Source organism: Nicotiana tabacum, chromosome 9 (genome assembly GCF_000715075.1).
Source record: "Nicotiana tabacum cultivar K326 chromosome 9, ASM71507v2, whole genome shotgun sequence".
NCBI classification, from domain to species: Eukaryota; Viridiplantae; Streptophyta; class Magnoliopsida; order Solanales; family Solanaceae; genus Nicotiana; species Nicotiana tabacum.
In genome coordinates, this window is record NC_134088.1 from 63,607,548 (window position 1) to 63,625,589 (window position 18,042).

An 18,042-nucleotide genomic window follows, 5' to 3' on the forward strand; every position below is an offset into this window, starting at 1 on the left:
TTCATGTTTTTTTATCAAACCCGTCAACTCATATCTCATGAACATAGAGTCTATAATCATTAATCCAATGGTATAATCAATTAGAGGGTGAAGACATTACCTTTTTGAAGTTCAATCCTCTTGAATTCGAGTTCTAGGGTTTCTTCTCTCAACAATGATGCCACAATCGAATAACTAATGATTTGGAGGGTTTACCCAGGTTAATAAGGTGTTAGGGAATTGAAATTAACTTATAATCACCATTATAACTTACCTTGGATGGTGGAGGGACCTTTGAGGAGTTAGGTTCTTGAGAGCTCCCCTTCTAGAGCAAGTTTTTGTGTTTTGGGGGTGTGGGGACGAAGTAGGGCTTTAAAATGACCCCCCAGGTATGCCCCTCCCCTATGCACCTAAAGTCCTGACCGCTCACTTGACCATGCAAAATGGAAGCAGCACTGCCTCAAGTGTGCGGTCGCGCACGTGACCCTCCGGGCGTGTACCTGGGCGCGCATATTGCGCACTGCTCTGTAAAATGCACATAACGTTTTACAAGGAGATTTTTTCGGGCTCCACAATCTATCGTTGGAACGATATTTCAAAGGGCTACAACTTTCATCTTTTCAGTTTTCCCAAATTCCTTACACATTTGCACTAAATCCTTCTGGAATACAGACCTTTTGTAAACTAAGTCGATTTTGTCGAATCTTATGCAGTTAAGCAAAGTCAAGATCATACACTTTAAGGTACTTATACAAGAGTAAAAAACTGAGCCTAAGAGTCAAATCTAAAGCACTCTCTATTCTCAAGGCGTAATAAAGTTAAGAGACATTGTCTTCAATTCAAATCATAGCACAAGGTTTCCTACTACTAAGAAAAATAAAAACTAACTACACATGGTTCAAATAAAATCTTTGGAAAAGAACTATGGCACAAAGAAAAACCAAGATGGGATTATTACACTACCTAACAAAAGAAAATCTTTTTGTATTTTTCTTTCGACTTTAATCCCTCAAGAAACCTGTCGAATGATATCCATCGTCGGAAAAAATCAAAAATTTGAATTTTTTACGGTTGTTCAAAAAACATTTTACCTCTAACTACCACTACTAAGCAAAAAGAAATACATATACATACAACATTCAAATATCTCCTACCCCACACTTTAAGTTGTGGCATGTCCCTATGACACACAATTAAAAAACATAAGGTAAAGGAAACTTTCCTGAATATTTAGTCGGGGTCTGAGTCGAAGTCGGGCTCCATTCCTCTCGCCCGAACTAGTGCACACATCCACGCAGACAGTTTCTTCTCAGCCTTCTTGGGGTACACCCCACACTTATCTTTTTCAATCATTGGAGCCTTTTCTTTCGAACTCTTCACTTTCCACTCAACACTTGCAGCTGGCTTCTCCTTTTTAGCCTTCGTTTCTACATTTATCTCGAAAGTCACAGTCTCCTCACCCACTTTATGCATGAGTCTTCTCTCATGTATACCTAAGATTGCTCTACCCGTTGCTAAGAATGTTCTTCCTAAGATAAGGGGGTCCTCCTTATTCTCTTCTATATTCACTACTATAAAATCTACAGGGAATACAAACTTATCTACCAGAACTAAACATCTTCCACTATCCCATCGGGTATCAGAGTCGTTTGGTCTGCCAGCTGCAAAGATATTTGCACCAACCTTATCTCTCCAATCTCCTTCTCAAGTTTCCTGTAAATAGACAAAGGCATTAGATTAATTGATGCACCAGAATCACATAAAGATTTATCAAAACTAAGAGAGCCTGAAGAGAAAGGTATAGTAAAACTCCCTGGAACTCCACACTTTTGTGGGAGTTTGTTTTGCAAGATTGCACTACAATGCTCAGTGAGCTTGACTACTGAGGTCTCTTCTATCTTTCTCTTCTTTGTAAGGATCTCCTTCAAGAAACTTGCATAAGCTGACATTTGTGAGAGAACTTCTGTGAATGGCAAATTTACATTAACGTGTTTCAGCATATCCAGAAATCTCTCAAATTGTTTGTCCAGCTTCTCTATATACAACTTTTGGGGAAAAGGTAAAGCAGGCATGTGCTTGCCTTTTTTAGATTCATCCCTTCTCAAATTCTCTTCCTTCTTCTTTTTCTCAGCTCTCATCTTGCCTTTCTTCTTCTTATCAACTTCATTTTTCAACTGCTCCCCATTTTCTTTCTCAGGTATCATATCTTTTTGGATAAGGGCGGGGTCTTTCAACGTTTGCCCGCTTCTTAGAGTTACAACATTTACCGTTTCTTTAGGATTTCTCTCAGTATCACCTGGCAAAGTACCTGGGACTCTCTTAGATCGTATAGTTGCAATCTGTCCCACTTGTCTCTCCAAATTTCGAAACTCAGTGCCCAATTCTTTGATAGCTGCCCCGTGAGCGTCCAACCTCTCATCTGTCTTGATAATGAAGGCCTTCATTAGATCCTCTAGACCGGGCTGAATAGGCTGTTGAGGCTAAAATTGTTGCCTCTCCTGATTCTGGTATGCTGGAGCTCCTTGTCCCTGAGGTCTAGAGTTATTTTATTGCCACACATTTGCACTACCTCCAGGTTAACTCCATGAAAAATCGGGGTGCCTCTGACCCATCACATTATAATTTTCCACAGCACTCAGTTCCTCAGTCGAGGCTTGACATTCATGAGTAGGATGTCCCCTTCCACATATATCACAAGCTGCATGAGGCTCACTTTGTATTGTAGCTAAGGTCATCTTCCGTATTTCTTTGGCCATAACATCAAGTTGTACCTATACGGTCGTGTTAGCATCAACCCGATGAACACCTGTCGATCTTCTTCTTTCAGCACTCTCAGTCGGCCATTCATCTTCAAACAACTCATCAAGAATTGTGACTATCTTCTCTGGAGTCTTCTTTATCAAAGGGCCTCCAACTGTATTGATCAATGTTCTATGTGAAGTCGGTGTCAATCCATCCCAAAAGTCCTAGAGTTGTATCCAGAGTTCAATTCCGCTATGTTGACATTTTTTGATAATCTCCTTAAACCTCTCCCATGCTTCAAACATAGTCTTAGTATCTTTCTGGCAGAAGTTATGGATTTCTCTTCTAAACTTGCCCGTTTTAGCTGAGGAAAAATATTTATCAGGAAATTTTCTGGTCATCTCCTCCCAAGTTCTAATTGATCTCGTTGGCAAGCTCTGAAGCCACTGCTTAGCATCATCTTTCAATGTGAAAGGGAATGCCCTTAAGTACACTGCATCTTGTGACACACTATTATATTGAAAGGTATTCATAATCTCTTCGAAGTCCATCAAATGTGTGTTTGGATCTTCGTTCATCTTCCCTCTGAAGACACAATAATTTTCAAGGGTTTGGAGCAACCCTTGCTTCAACTCGAAATTGCTAGCTGCAATTAGAGGTGGTCTAACACTTGATAAACCTTGATTGTAGACCGGTCTAGCATAATCGCCAAGTGGTCTCCCAGGCACGGGTTGATGTTGATTAAGTCTGAGACCCTTCTCTTCTTCATAGATGTTCTGCGCATCTCTAATAGTTGCTTCCTCAGCATCCCGTGCAGCTCGTTCGCTTTGTTGGGCAGCCTCTCTCGTAGCCAAATCCACATTATCTTCACCATTTCCAGCCATAAGTTCTTTGGTTGAGGATTGCCCAACCTTTTCTGTTGTCTCGGTGAGATTTCTTTCCTTCTTCAGCTGTCATAGTTGTTTTTCAATTTCTGGATCGTATGGTAGCACTTCCTTCGCAGAAGTTCGAGTCATGCACCAATCTAACCTGTAACCTGCGCACAGACAAAGAAAAGCGTAAAAAGAGAAAAGTAAATAAAAATCCAAAATTATCACTACAAACTATTTCAAACACTATTGATTGCCAATCCCCAAAAACGATGCCAAAATTTGACGAGCGCAAAACACATATTTAAATATGCTCGCTTGTGGAATATAGTATAATATAATATCGTATCCACAGGGATTGGAGCTAAACAGTATTATCGTAGTTTGTAGCTAGATTGCTAGCTAAGATAATCAATAGTTTAGAATTATGTGATTTAAAACTAAAATTAACTAAGAATCTAAAGCTAATTGACGAATGATACTCGAACAAAAGTAAGCAAGGAAGATATCAATGGGAGAAAATAGGGATTGATTGGATAGGTAAAAGATAATTGCCTGGGATTTAACTCTAGTTAATTCACTTCTAATGTTCAAATGAGTCTCTCGAATTCACTCAATTATTAGTTCAAACATTTAGTAGAAACTCCTCTCTCAATTAAGTCTCAACCTCATAATATGAACTAATTAAAGCTCGGTGAAGATATGCACGACTTTGTAGTAGATTGGTCTTTAGGTGAACCTCTCTCGATTATCGTCCTAACTAGGTTTAACCAATAATTCAATTATCATCTTTCGATTACTAAGAAGAATTAATGAATTCAACCAATAAGATAATGCAAAGATATCACAAGTTATGCCTCTCGCGATTACATGAACATGTGAATATTGATGCAACAATTAAAACATCCAAAACGAATCAATACATAAAAACTAGAGTTAATATCACCAAATCCATCAATCCCTAAAGGGAAGTAATCCATATATATGGAGTAATTCATCACAAATATGGTTAAAGTGAAGAAAAACATAAAACAATCCAAACTTCTGTCTTGAGTGAAGATTGAATGATGAATTCCTTGTGCTTTCGCTTCTATACCTCCTCCTTAGCCTCCTTAGGTCTTAGATATGTCAAAAGTCTAGGAAATAACATTTTTCCATGTATTTATATGAAGTAGGGTCAGGTCCAGACGAAAACACCTTCTTCCTGCGCGAAATAGGACAAATACTCTATAAAAATTGCACAGGCACGTCGCCCTGGGGAATTAGTGGGGAAATCCAGTGAGCTAGTTCTGACAGGCATCAGGGATTTTGTACAGGCGTGACGCCCCATGCGCCACCCCACATGCCGCACTAGTGTTGTTTTCTCAGAGTCGGCAATGTTTCTTGACTATTTGATTATCCAGACGTGGTGTTCGACCCCTGAACGCGATCTCGGCTTAATCTCTTGGGCATTTACTCAGACTTCAAAGCTCCAAATCACTCAAATTTATTTCATAACATCTACATAGCTCGGAATCCTCATACAAGGCATAAAACACATAATTAGTGCAAAACACTAGAGAATAAAGCTCAAGCTCAATTAAAGTACAGTAAATTAGAGTGCGATAAGCGACTAAAATACGAGATTATAGCCTACCATCAGGCATGCTTAACTTGACTCTGTAACATGTAAAGCTCCCCTATATGTATAAGATTACAACCTTACTTGAAGTGTTCATATATAACTGGCTAAATATTGTATGTTCCTGTTTGACTGCTGATTTCATGCTTTGTCTTGAACTGTCCTCAGTCCTCTTCTTATTGTTAATATGAAACTGAATCTGATTCTTAAACCTTGTAAGAAGTCTCTGTTTGATACTGTCTGAACATGATGACTTGTTTAAGACTAATACTATTTAGGAATATGATCCTGTTTAGCCTTTAGGGATTTCATGTTCAAATCTATGAACCTGCAGTCATGTTGAGAGTTTGGTCATGTTTCTGATATCTTTAGTAACTTATGTAAAAGGTTCTAGTTGTGACTATTTGTCTGAACCTTTATTAATACTTCTTGAAATTCCAAGTAATGTTTCTAACCCATGCATGTGCCATTAGCAAGCTAATCAGTGCATCATTAGTCTATTAGGGCAGGAGCATCTGCATTTCTTACTATATATATGAACTCTGTATTCCTCACTTTCCTTTTGAATATGTTTTTCCTTAATGATTAGACCCTTTAACAGTATGTTATGATGTTTCTGCTTCTCTCTTATGTGTGTTCAAAAGTCTGACCTTTAGATTTACCTGATATTTATTCTTTATTTAGTATCAAATGTAGTCTGTGTGCCCTTATGTCATTCTATTAGGAAGGAAAATATACATTTATGGTAAGTGATACTGTAGCACTTAGTTTACATTGAAAGAGCCTCGTAGGCACTCAAACCCATAGGAAAAATAAGTCGTTAGTGGTTAAAGGTACTTGGGAGTGGAGTTTGACTCTAGGTTAGGCTGCTCTCCCCGGCACAAGCATTGCCTTAGGCCTTGAGTCCCTTGAGAATTTTGAAGTATCGGGGGATTCAAAGGGGGCATCGACCTTGAGTAGTACTCCCTCCTTAGCCCTTAATTCATTGACAATTTTGGTTCCTTAGGGGTTTAGTGTTTAATGACAACGAAAGAATTTTAATATAAATTATTTGCCATATATAACTACCACATTAGTATAATTTCTCATAGTGTTAGACTATTGATGTTTTAATATGGTTCCAGTCATCTGTTTATATATGTTTCATGCATGGTTAAATATGCCGAAAATATGGAATATGCATCTAATGACTTTCTTTCTTTGGGCATGTACACTCATTTGGGCCTGCTGAGTTCCTAAGGAACTCAGGCCCAATCCCAACGTTGTCACATTTTGGAGAGTCCAAAGTCAGTTGTAGCCGCAACTCTCTCTACTGCTGGGCCTGCCTTCTTGAGGCCCAATTACCAGAGTACAGTCTTCTTTCCCTTAATTCTTTTTGTTATTATCTATTGCTTCGTTAATCTGGTTTACGACTTCATTATCTTTTATCTATTACCTTGTTGCTTTTGTCTTATCTTTGTTACCATGTATATAACACTCATATATTAGATTTCATACTTTATTTTTATGCTTTAATCTCATATGAAACATAGGCAAGCTTAAAATAATATAGAATTTAAAAGAAATTAGTTAGCAATTAACCTTCACTTCGCTAATTATAATTTACTCATCTCTTTACTATGTTCTCGCTCACTTGTCTTTTCTTAAAATATTAAGCCCAGAATTTAGTCAAAACAGCAGCCCCATTTTTAAAAAAAAATCAAAAAAGAATCGACAGCTTTACTATCAAGAGGTAAATCAAATTTTTTTATAAAAAGTGAAGCACTATTGCCCAAATGGATTTTCAAAAAACTGCTCCTCTTCGGATTTTAAAATCAAGGTACATTTAGGTTCACTTTCTTACAAATACCTTTTAGAGTTAAATGAACACCATTCCCTAAATCAACTGCTTTCACAACTTAACTTCTTTTCTAAAAGCCTTATGAAATATAGACCACATACATACCTATTTCATAACTCTTTTAACATATCTCTAAACTCCTTTATAAATTCACATTCCTCTTATGTCTCACATCCCCTTTTATATACCCTCCCTTAGATATATAGTAAGTCGTATTTTAATAGTAATTAAGTATAGTACAAATAACCGATCCCTTAAAATTAGTCTAAGTCCTATGGAGATACCTCAGGTAAATTTTAAGGGGTGCCTACCACCTTCCCCTTAGAAGAACAAGAACCCTTACCCGTAATCTCACAGGTTTGCAGAACTATAAGGAACATGATTTAGTAATTAAATAGGTACCCTAGTATACCTTTAAATAATAGGTGGAGACTCTCATTTATCAACAATAGAGAAACCATAAGTTGAATCTTGTTTTGTCTAGTGCAAAATAGGGTGCAACAGAGCACGTCGTTGAAGCAGTAAGGATCCTGAGGGAGAAACAAAAGGCCATTATGGGCCACCTCTCACGATATAACCAGGTCATGACGGAACTGAGGCAGGCATTGCCGGGTGCTTCCAATAATGCGAATGGACGAGGTCTAGTTCCTCCCGGTGCTCCTATAAACCACACAACGCAGATAGTCGACAACAACACCCTGAGGGGTGAAGTCGCCTTTGAAAGGGTCGGGGGAAACGGTAGCTGGTCCGATAACAACAATGATAATGATCCCTTTAAACCGAACTCATGCGGTTTAGAGGGAAATAAATGACCGAATGGTTAGGCACACCACCAGCATTAAAAGGACCGGACTCAAAGAAGTATATCCAATTATCATTCAAACCAAGCGTGGCACCACAGAGTTGATCCTGAAGTGGTTCAAAATTCCAGACGTGCTGAAGTATGATGGGACTTCAGATTCTCATGAGCACATCACTACCTATACAACGGTAGTAAAGGGAAACGATTTAGCTCCGCGCGAGTTGAGTCAGTTTTACTGAAGAAATTTGGGGAGACCCTCACGAAGGGGGCCCTGACATGGTATTCACTCTTGCCCGACCACTCAATAGATTCCTTTGAGATGCTCGAAGATTCTTTCACCAAGGCCCATGCCAGGGCCAGAAAGGTACAGTCCCGAAAAGACGACATATTCAGGATTGCACAAGGAGAGTCCTAATTGTTGCGGGAGTTCATGAGCAGATTCCAGAAAGAAAGTATGTTGCTCCCGGTCGTACCAGACGAGTGGGCAGCAGAAGCATTTACTAAAGGGATGAATCCGAGAAGTTCTAATACTTCCCGTAAATTGAAAGAAAGTCTGCTCTCAAGTTCCAAGCAACAACATGTGCGATGTTCACAACCGGTACAAGTCAAAGATAAGAATTGAAGATGATCAGCTCAGTTTTCCGGCATCAACCAAGGGCTGGGACCGGGAAACGAATAAGGAGAAATCAAAAGATGATCTCGACAAAGATAGACGGTCTTCAAGGGGTCAGATTTTTAACTATGAAAGGGTCGAAGGACACGACAGAGGTTTTCAGTCGACGTATAGGTTCGCTACTGATAGGAGAGCCGATCGTTGCCGGAATAACAGATCATTGCAGGACAAGGATGTATTGAGTCCCCGAGATTCCTCCTACCCCAGGCTATCCGAATACAACTTCAACATCAGCATAGTGGATCTGGTGTCGGCTATGAGGAACATTAAGGAAGCATGGTTCCCGAAACCAATGAGATCTGATCCAAGCTAAAGTGATCCTAACTTATGGTACAAATACCACGGGACCAACGGCCACCGGTCAGGGGACTGCCTACATTTGTGCGAGGAGATGAAGATATTGCTAAAAATGTTCATCTTAGAGAATTCTTGAGTAATTGGGCTAAAACAAATTACGTCCACAATCGTGATAACACAGAACCTTCGAAGAAGATCCTCTAGGATAGACAATCAACATGATCTTCGAAAGGAACGAGATTAATGGTGTGACATATTCGGCGGCAAAAAAGACGAAGGTGTCAGTGACCCACAGCAAAAGACTCCGAGAAGTCATTGAAGCCGACATTACATTCATGGAGGAAAACACAAATGGACTACTATTTCCGCACAATGATGCATTAGTAATCTCTTTAAATGTCTTAGATTTTAAAATTAAATGTGTTTTAGTGGACCCAGGAAGTTCGACCAATATTATTTAGTGGAGAGTGTTGGAGCAAGCCAAGCTCACCAGAAGTATCATTCTGGCCACAAAACTCCTCGTCGGGTTCAACCTAGCAAGCGTGACAACCCGAGAAGAGATCCTGCTACCCACGAATGTCGAAGGGGTGATGAAGACAAACCTTTTCAAGGTAGTAGACGGCGATATGGGCTATAATATTATCTTGGGGAGGCCGTGGTTGCACGAGATGAAGGTTGTACCGTCAACATATCATCAACTGCTTAAATTCCCAACTCCCGAGGGATTCAAACAAATAAGAAGTGACCAACAAGCAGCAAGGGAGATAAATGTAATCTCAGTTTCCAGTAGCAAAGGGAAGGAACAGGCATCATAGCAATTATAGGAATTGGCGCCCGCCCCTCAAGCCGAGCAAAGTCAACTAGGGAGAGGAGTCATCGAAATCCTATTAGGTAACAAGATATTTCTAGGTACCAGAAGAAATGAACGCAACAAAATCCATGGCGGAAGAACTTGAGCAGGTCGTGTTGTTTGAAAAATTCTTGGAGAGGAAGTTCCACTTGGGGACAGGACTGAACCCCGAGCTCAGGTATGGATTTATCGAATTTCTTAAATTTAATGTTAACTATTTTGCATAGTCGCATGCGGATATGACAGGTATCCTGCCATAAGTGGTCGTGCACAAACTAAGCCTGGATCCCAACATCCCTCCGGTAAGATAGAAAAAACGTCCTATTGCCGAGGTCAGAAACAAATTCGTCAAAGAAGAGGTAACTCGATTGCTTGATATCGGTTCAATCCAAGAGGTAAAGTATCCTGACTGGCTAGCTAACATAGTAGTAGTTCCAAAGAAAAATAATAAATTTCGCATGTACGTAGACTATGAGCAATATAAAAAATTCATGGAGATGTTGAAGCAGATTCAGGTGAACATCCCACTGATTGATGCCTCGAGGGAGATGCCTGGTTATGCAAAAATGATGAAGGACTTGATGTCTCGCAAGTTTGACTTTCAAGACTTGGCAACTGTGACATTGACTCAGAACTATAGTGCTGTTGTGATAAGACTTATAGCTAAGAAGTTATCCGACCTAGGGTGTTTCACAATTTTGTGCACCATAGGCAGCTATGCTTTTGCTAAAGCATTGTATGATATGGGGGAGAGAATAAACTTGATGCCCTTGTCTATCTATAAAAGGTTAGGCATTGGAAGAGAAAGGCCCATATCTATGTTATTACATCTAGCTGACCGAACGATGAAGAGGCCATCTGGTATACTTGACGATGTACTTGTGCAGGCTAGAAAGTTTATGTTTTCGGCAGATTTTATCATTCTGGACTGCCAGGTTGATGAAGAGATTCCCATAATTTTGGGAAGGCCATTCTTGGCCGGGAGGGCTTTGATTGATTGTGAAACTAGAAGCTAAAGGTGAGACTAAACGATGAAGAAATAACATTCAATATGCAAAAGTCCATGCGGTGACCCAGTGAGTTTACTAATTTATCTCTAATTGAAGCAGTGGATGTGATTCTGGAGGAGGAAGATGAGGCGTTGAATGCAAAGGACCCTCTAGCAACCTGCCTCATGAACTTAGAAGAGGTAGATGGTGAGGACTTGGCGGAGTGAGTTTTGGCTCTTAAAGGCCAAGGGTACTGGAAAAGAGAGCTCGAATTTGAGCCATTACACTTAGAAGAAAGGAAGACCCCTCCAACTAAGCCGCCAATCGAAGAGATACCACAGTTGGAACTAAAACCGTTACCATCTCACCTCAGGTATGCTTTCTTAGGACCTAACTCGACTTTACCTGTTATTATCTCATATGGGTTGTTAGATGTGCAGGTAGAATAGCTTTTGCAGGTTCTGAAGGAGTGCAAAACTAGAATTGGTTGGACTATTGCAGACATAAAGGGTATCATCCCAACGTTTCATATGCATAAGATTTTATTGGAAGATGGGCACAAACCTTCCAGAGAACATCAAAGAAGGTTGAACCACAACATTAAAGAAGTGGTGAAGAAAGAAGTGATCAAGTGGTTAGATGCGGGAATCACTTTCCCCATCTCTGACAGCAACTGGGTCAGCCCAGTTCAGTGTGTGCCAAAGAAGGGTGGAATGACTGTAGTGCAAAATGAGAATAATGAGCTGATCTCAACAAGAACAGTCATGGGATGGTGAATCTGTATGGACTACAGAAGGTTGAACAAGGCCACCCGAAAAGACCATTTTCCTCTGCCATTCATTGATCAGATGTTAGATAGATTGGCAGGGAGGTCCCAGTTTTGCTTCTTGGATGGATACTCAAGGTATAACTAGATCTATATAGCCCCGGAGGATAGAGAGAAAACGCCGTTCACCTGTCCATATGGCATCTATGCTTTTCAGATAATGTCGTTTGGCCTATGCAATGCACCCGCCATATTCCAAAAGTGCATGATGGCCATCTTCAGAAATATGGCAGAGGATATAATGGAGGTTTTCATGGATGATTTCTCAGTGGCAGGGAACTCGTTCGATAACTGCCTTATGAATCTGAGAAGAGTACTAAAGAGGTGTATGGAGACTAATCTGGTACTGAACTAGGAAAAATGCCATTTTATGGTACAAGAAGGTATAGTCTTGGGACACTTAGTATCGAGTAAGGGCATTGAGGTGGACCGTACTAAGGTTGATGTAATAGAGAAGTTGCCACCACCTACTTCCGTCAAGGCAATAAGAAGTTTCCTTGGTCATGCCGGCTTTTACAGGCAGTTTATAAAAGATTTTTCCAAAATTTCTAACCCTTTGTGTAAATTACTTGAAAAAGATCACCCCTTTGTATTTTTTGATGACTGTAGGGTAGCTTTTAAGGAGCTGAAAAAGAGGTTGTATCTGTATCTATCATAGTTGCACCTGACTGGGAGCAACCATTTGAGCTGATGTGCGATGCAAACGACTATGTTGTGGGAGCCGTGCTTAGGCAACGAAAAGAGAAGGTCATGAACCCAATCTACTATGCAAGTAGAACCTTGAGTGGCGCCCAACTAAACTACACTATGACTGAGAAGGAGATTCTAGCAGTGGTATTTGCATTTAACATTCAGATCATGCTTGATACGCTCAAAAGTAATTGTTTATACTGACCATGATTCTCTCAGGTACCTAACTGAGAAGAGGAAGTCAAAGTCGCGCCTGATACGATGGGTGCTACTGCTGCAAGAATTCAACTTGTAAATCCGTGACCAAAAGGGAACGGAGAACCAAGTTGCTGATTATTTGTCCAGGCTTGAAGGAGCTGAAAAGAAGGTTGAGGTGGAAGAGATCATGGAAACTTTTCCAGATGAACAATTGTTAGCCACGAGCCTTGAGGTAGCCCCATAGTATGCAGATATTGCAAAATACCTGACGAGCGATATTGTTCCTTATGACTTGTTTTCTGTGCAGAAGAAAAAGTTCTTTCGTGATTGTTACATGTATTTATGGGACGAACCATATTTGTTCAAGAATTGTATTTATAACATGATCCAGAGCTTTTGTTTTGCATGTATTCCCGAGATAGACCAAGCTTCTATTTTGCAGGCATGTCAGGCTTTGCCTTATGGAGGCCATTTTGGAGGAGTAAGGAAAGCTGCTAAAGTGTTAGGGTCAGGCTTTTATTGGCTGACGTTGTTTAAAGATGCACACTTTGGGTGAAGGGCTGTAATAAGTACCAACGGATGAGAACCATTTCCCGTCAACATGAGATACCTATGAACCCTATTCAAGAGGTGGAAGTATTCGATGTATGATGAATCGATTTTATGGGACCATTTGTCATCTCATATGAAAACAAGTACATATTGGTAGTTGTGGACTGTCTCGAAATGGGTAGAAGCCATGGAACTCCTGACAAATGATGCAAAGGGAGTCATTAGTTTTCTAAGAAAAATATCTTCACCTGATTTGGCACTCCAAAGGCGATCATCAGTAATGGAGGCATCCACCTTTGCAACCGAGCCTTTGTAAAGTTGTTAGAGAAATATGGCATTCTCCATAAAGTTGCCATTCCGCATCACCCACAAACAAATGGGCAAGTGGAGGTGTCAAACAGAGAAATCAAGGGTGTTTTGACCAAGACTGTAAATGCTACTCGGACTGATTGGTGAGAAAATTGGATAATGCACTATGTGCTTACTGCACTACATTCAAAACTCCGATTGGTATGTCACCTTACAAATTAGTTTTTGGAAAGGCGTGTCACTTACAGGTGGAGTTAGAGCATAGAGCATTTTGGGCATTAAGGAAATTAAATCTTGGCATGGAGGTCGCCGGTACGAGTAGAGTCACAGAGCTACATGAGCTTGATGATTTCTGCTATCATGCTTTTGATAGCACCCGGTTGTACAAAGAAAGGATGAATATGATCCATGACAAAAATATTATTGGAGTAGAATTTTAAGCGTGGAGACATGGTACTATTGTACAATTTAAGACTGGAATTGTTCCTAGGTAAGTTGAAGTCACGATGGTCAGGACCATTTCTTGTGCAAACGGTACATCCTACGGGAGCAGTTGCAATTGAGTCGGAAGATAGAGTTCGGAAGTTCACGGTCAATGGGAAAAGGATGAAACATTACCTTGGCATGGATGAGGAAAAAGTGGTGTCGGTGATTTCTTTGAAGGAACCCCAAGTGTTGAGTGAACCTTGAGCATGATTGATTACATCATGCCGCGACATTAAATTAGGATCTTTATGGGAGGCAACCCATTGTAGTATTGGATTCGTCATGCAGTTTGACGTTAACCAAGGCGCTTGTTGGGAGACAACCCAATTCGTAATTTATTTTAGCTTAATTAGACTTTTCTTTTTTATTTTTAGGTACTAACAAGTTTTTAGTTAAGTCTTGGTGTTGGAACAGGTACTGGAGAACGTTGGGAGGTCATAACACTTGGAGTAGTTCACAAAACAGAATAGAAACTACTTGCATATGCTCCGGACCTCGCCAAGCGAGGCAAGAATCACGCTACAGAGTTGGAGCCGCGCATCCTACAGCGCCATGGACCTCGCGTCAGAGTAGGCGCCGCACGCCCCAAAGCCTCCTGTTTCTCGCGTTGTGCCTGGAACAACACGCCCAGGCTCCGCTCCTTCGCGTGTTACAACTCGCAATGCCTAGCCCCTAGACCGCTCTCTCCCTTCCGTCGCCAGGTCTGTCATGAAACCTACCTCGCTACTAACCTCACGTTGCCAGGTATGTATTCCTTTTATTCTTCTTTCTTTTCTTCTTCATTCTTCTTCTTTCCTTTTCTTTAAAATGCAACACACACCTTCAATAACACACCCGCCCAGCCCTAAACGCAACACACACACCCACACACTCGCTCGAACACACACGCTCTCCCCTCTCCCAAACCCCACTACCAACCCCCTATATTTTTCTCTCACTCACAAAAAAACTCCCATTGAATCCACTCATTCCCCAATATCGCCACTAATTGAAGAGCAGTCCTCTTTCTAAAACATCTAAGGTATGTAATTCTCTCTCTCCTTCTTTTATTTTGGCTTTGTTTGAAGAAAAAATTGCAATGTGCAAGGTAATGAATTTCTTCTATGTCATAACTTGTGCATGATTGTCCCAACCCCATGAATCCTATAGGAGTGGTATTGTTGTTTTTTAAACGAGTGTTCGCAATCAAATCCCAAGCTGATTTGGGAGGGTGAGACAATCCCTCACTTACACAAGCATTCGTATGGCACTAGTGCACGCCAAGTGTTTATCAAAATGCGTCGAAGGCATTCTTCGTTCCCATTGGAGCCCGAGTCTCCGGGATTGTTAACTAGTGTTATATCTTCATGCATCCCTTGATGTCCTAAGTGTGGGGTTGTAAGACCACGTTTTGAAATGATTAAAGGCCCTCTAAGGTTGACTAACGTCCACTTGTGCAGGTACAAATATGGTATGTCTGAAGCCCACTAAACCACCGATGGACAAAGGAAAGGGAAAAGCTACTGCCCCAACTAAAGGCAAGACATCATCTGCACCTCCACCAAAAAAGAGGAAAGAAGGAGAGGCTACTTCAAGTCATGCTGAGGGGTTGCAAGCAGTTGCAACTATAGCATCCTCGCGCTCACACCTTGCGGAACATCGAGAGTATGGATTTAAGAGTATACCCCCGTCCACCAAGGAATGGTACAAGATTTATCGGCTAAAACATATGCACCCTGATTCAGCTGTTCATAAGCGCCGTTTAAAATCTAAGTATCCAATAATTTGGAAGGGTATTCATGAACTTGGGTTGAGCTACGTATTTGGAAACATTGGGGATATCAACGTGAACCTTGTTCGTGAGTTCTATGCCGGATATGATCCGGATGATCCAGAGCAGTATGTGCTTATTCAGGGGTGATTGATTGATTTTTTGGCATTAGCTATATGCAATTACTTAAGAGCTCTGAATGTTTCCCATTAGCCCTTGGGTAACTTTATTGCCTGCACACCTTATCAGGAGCTGAGACACACTCTATGTGGTGTCAATTCTGTGGTAGCCTGGGTCTATGACAAAAAGATCCAACGTCATAAGAAATTTCCAAAGAAGAAAATAAAGCCAGAAGCTTAAGTGTGGTTGAAGTCGATCAACACAAGGCTACTACCATGCTACCATGAGACGATGATCAGCCGTGAGAGGGTATGCCTGCTTTATTTCCTAATGACTGGCCAAAAGGTGAATGTGGACCGGTTGATATACCACCAGATGGCGCAGGTGAGAACAAGAAATAGAGTTGATAGGTTGTTCTTCGGCAACATGCTGACATAGTACTTGAGAAAAGAGGAAGTAGAGGAGGAGCAAGATTTTTATGTAGCCATTCCAACACCCCTCCGAGGGACAGACATCACCAACATCCGGACGAAGGAAAAGAGCGATATGTCTTCACTTACAGGTACCGAGCGCAATGCTCGAGATGAACAACTTTATGTCCCATTTATATGGGATGCTGGATTAGTAGCTTCAGATTGGAGGGAGGCTAGCTACTCCGGAGTTGAGGGCCAACTTGAATAAGTGCTTTCCACTCATTGCTCATGCCCAGTGTCTGGTTGGGCTTGGTGAGGGCCAGAGACTCCCTGGAGACGAGGATGTCAACACACCGGATTGTTCAGAGGCCGAGCCAGAGCAGTCTGAGGAGGAAGCTGGGGATGATGTTGATGAGGGAGCAGATGATGAAGAGTGGACAGCTGCAGATGAAGCCTTCTACAATAAAGGCGATGATGATGACTGATCAGGGAGTCTTTTTTCCTACAACCTTACTTGTTTTTGTAGCTTTATATATGCACTGAGGACACTGCATGAATTAAGTGTGGGGTGGGGGATTCTCTATTCTTTGTGTGTTGTAAATAGTAGATAAACTAACAGTTTCTTATTTGTAAATAGTGGATAAACTAATAGTTTCTTGTTTTATTTGTTTTATTGGCTTCTTCTTTTCTATTTTAGCATAGAATATAAAAAAAACATTTTAGTATAGTATTCTAGATTTAGTCTTTAATTTTTAGGATTGCTTTTAGTAGTTTAATTTGAAAAAAATAAAAAAAAATCGAATATATATATATATATATATATATATATATATATATATATATATATGATTGGACTTTTCCCGATGATGGATCTCCTAGGCAGTTTTCTTGAGGGATTAAAGTCTAATAAAAGACACAAAAAAAAATTTGAAAAATAAAAAAATCCAAAAATATGCCTTTTTATTCTTATAGGTAGTAATAACCCCCCGTGATTTTTCTTTGTGCCTCGATTCTTTTCTATGGGATATAGTTGAACCTGGTAGTATTTTTTTTTTTCTAGAGTAGATTAGGATAGAGGAATAAAGGGATGGAAAAAATGAGATTGATAGGCGCATTTTGACTTGTTTGATAGTAGCATATTTAGGCTCTAGCATATGTATTACCTTCCCTATGGTTTGAAAGTGCTTATGATTCCTTGTTGAGTTAGATTGCATGTTAAATAACACCTATGTCTCGTTTTCTTGGCTTGTATCACTTTGTGCTTAATGCTTAATATTTTGTAGCTCCGTGAATACTTGTAATTGTTTGAGAGTCGGAATAGAACCGTCCTTAGTGAGTCATATGCCAGGTATGGTGAGAATTTGTGTAGTCCGTGTTATTGCATTAGAGTCTAGAACTTGCTCGTCATGTGAGTTGAAACAAAATCCTAGGCTTTGCTCGATTTGAAAAATAATTTTAGGCCTTCTTTGATCTTTTTGAGTTTAATGCTTACCACAAATAAAACTTATCCCTACTCAACCTTTTTGAGCCTATAGACTTTTATTTGGCAACCACATTACAAGGCTATACCCTTTGTTCTTAATTGTCATTGTTTGATCCTTGTACCTCTTGAAGCACTTGAATTGTAAAATGAGCGCTAGAAGAAGTAAGGAGGAAACTTGGATGGCTTTTGAGTGGAACCAATGAAAGATAAAAGGTGCACGTATATTGTAAAAGAATACACTACTAGCGAAAATTTCAAAGAAGAAGAAAAATTACAAAAGAAATAAAAAAGCACATAGCTGGAAAAAAGGGTAGATGAATAAATTGATATATTGTCCTTGCTAGTAGGTGTGAAGTAAAGTAGTACTTAAAAAAAATACTCTTGGAATGATATTGTTTGTGAAATTGAAGTTGGGATTGAGGAATTTGCGCTTAAAGTTAAATATGTGACGTGTTAAAGTGCTTAGGAGGGAGAGGCGCTATTCCAAAAATATATCCTACCCGTTCCTTGCCCCCCTTGCAACCATGGCAAAGTGCTACTTGATTTTAGATCG

The 18,042-nt window shown here is 40.2% G+C and overlaps 1 non-coding gene across 1 annotated transcript; it reads left to right on the plus strand.

Annotated features, from left to right (window-relative positions):
• The first annotated feature begins 2,967 nt into the window (after window positions 1-2,967).
• On the plus strand, window positions 2,968-3,074 carry LOC142164419 (small nucleolar RNA R71). Its single transcript, XR_012695190.1, has one exon. It is a non-coding gene; the product is annotated as a small nucleolar RNA R71 (small nucleolar RNA).
• Window positions 3,075-18,042: the final 14,968 nt, after the last annotated feature.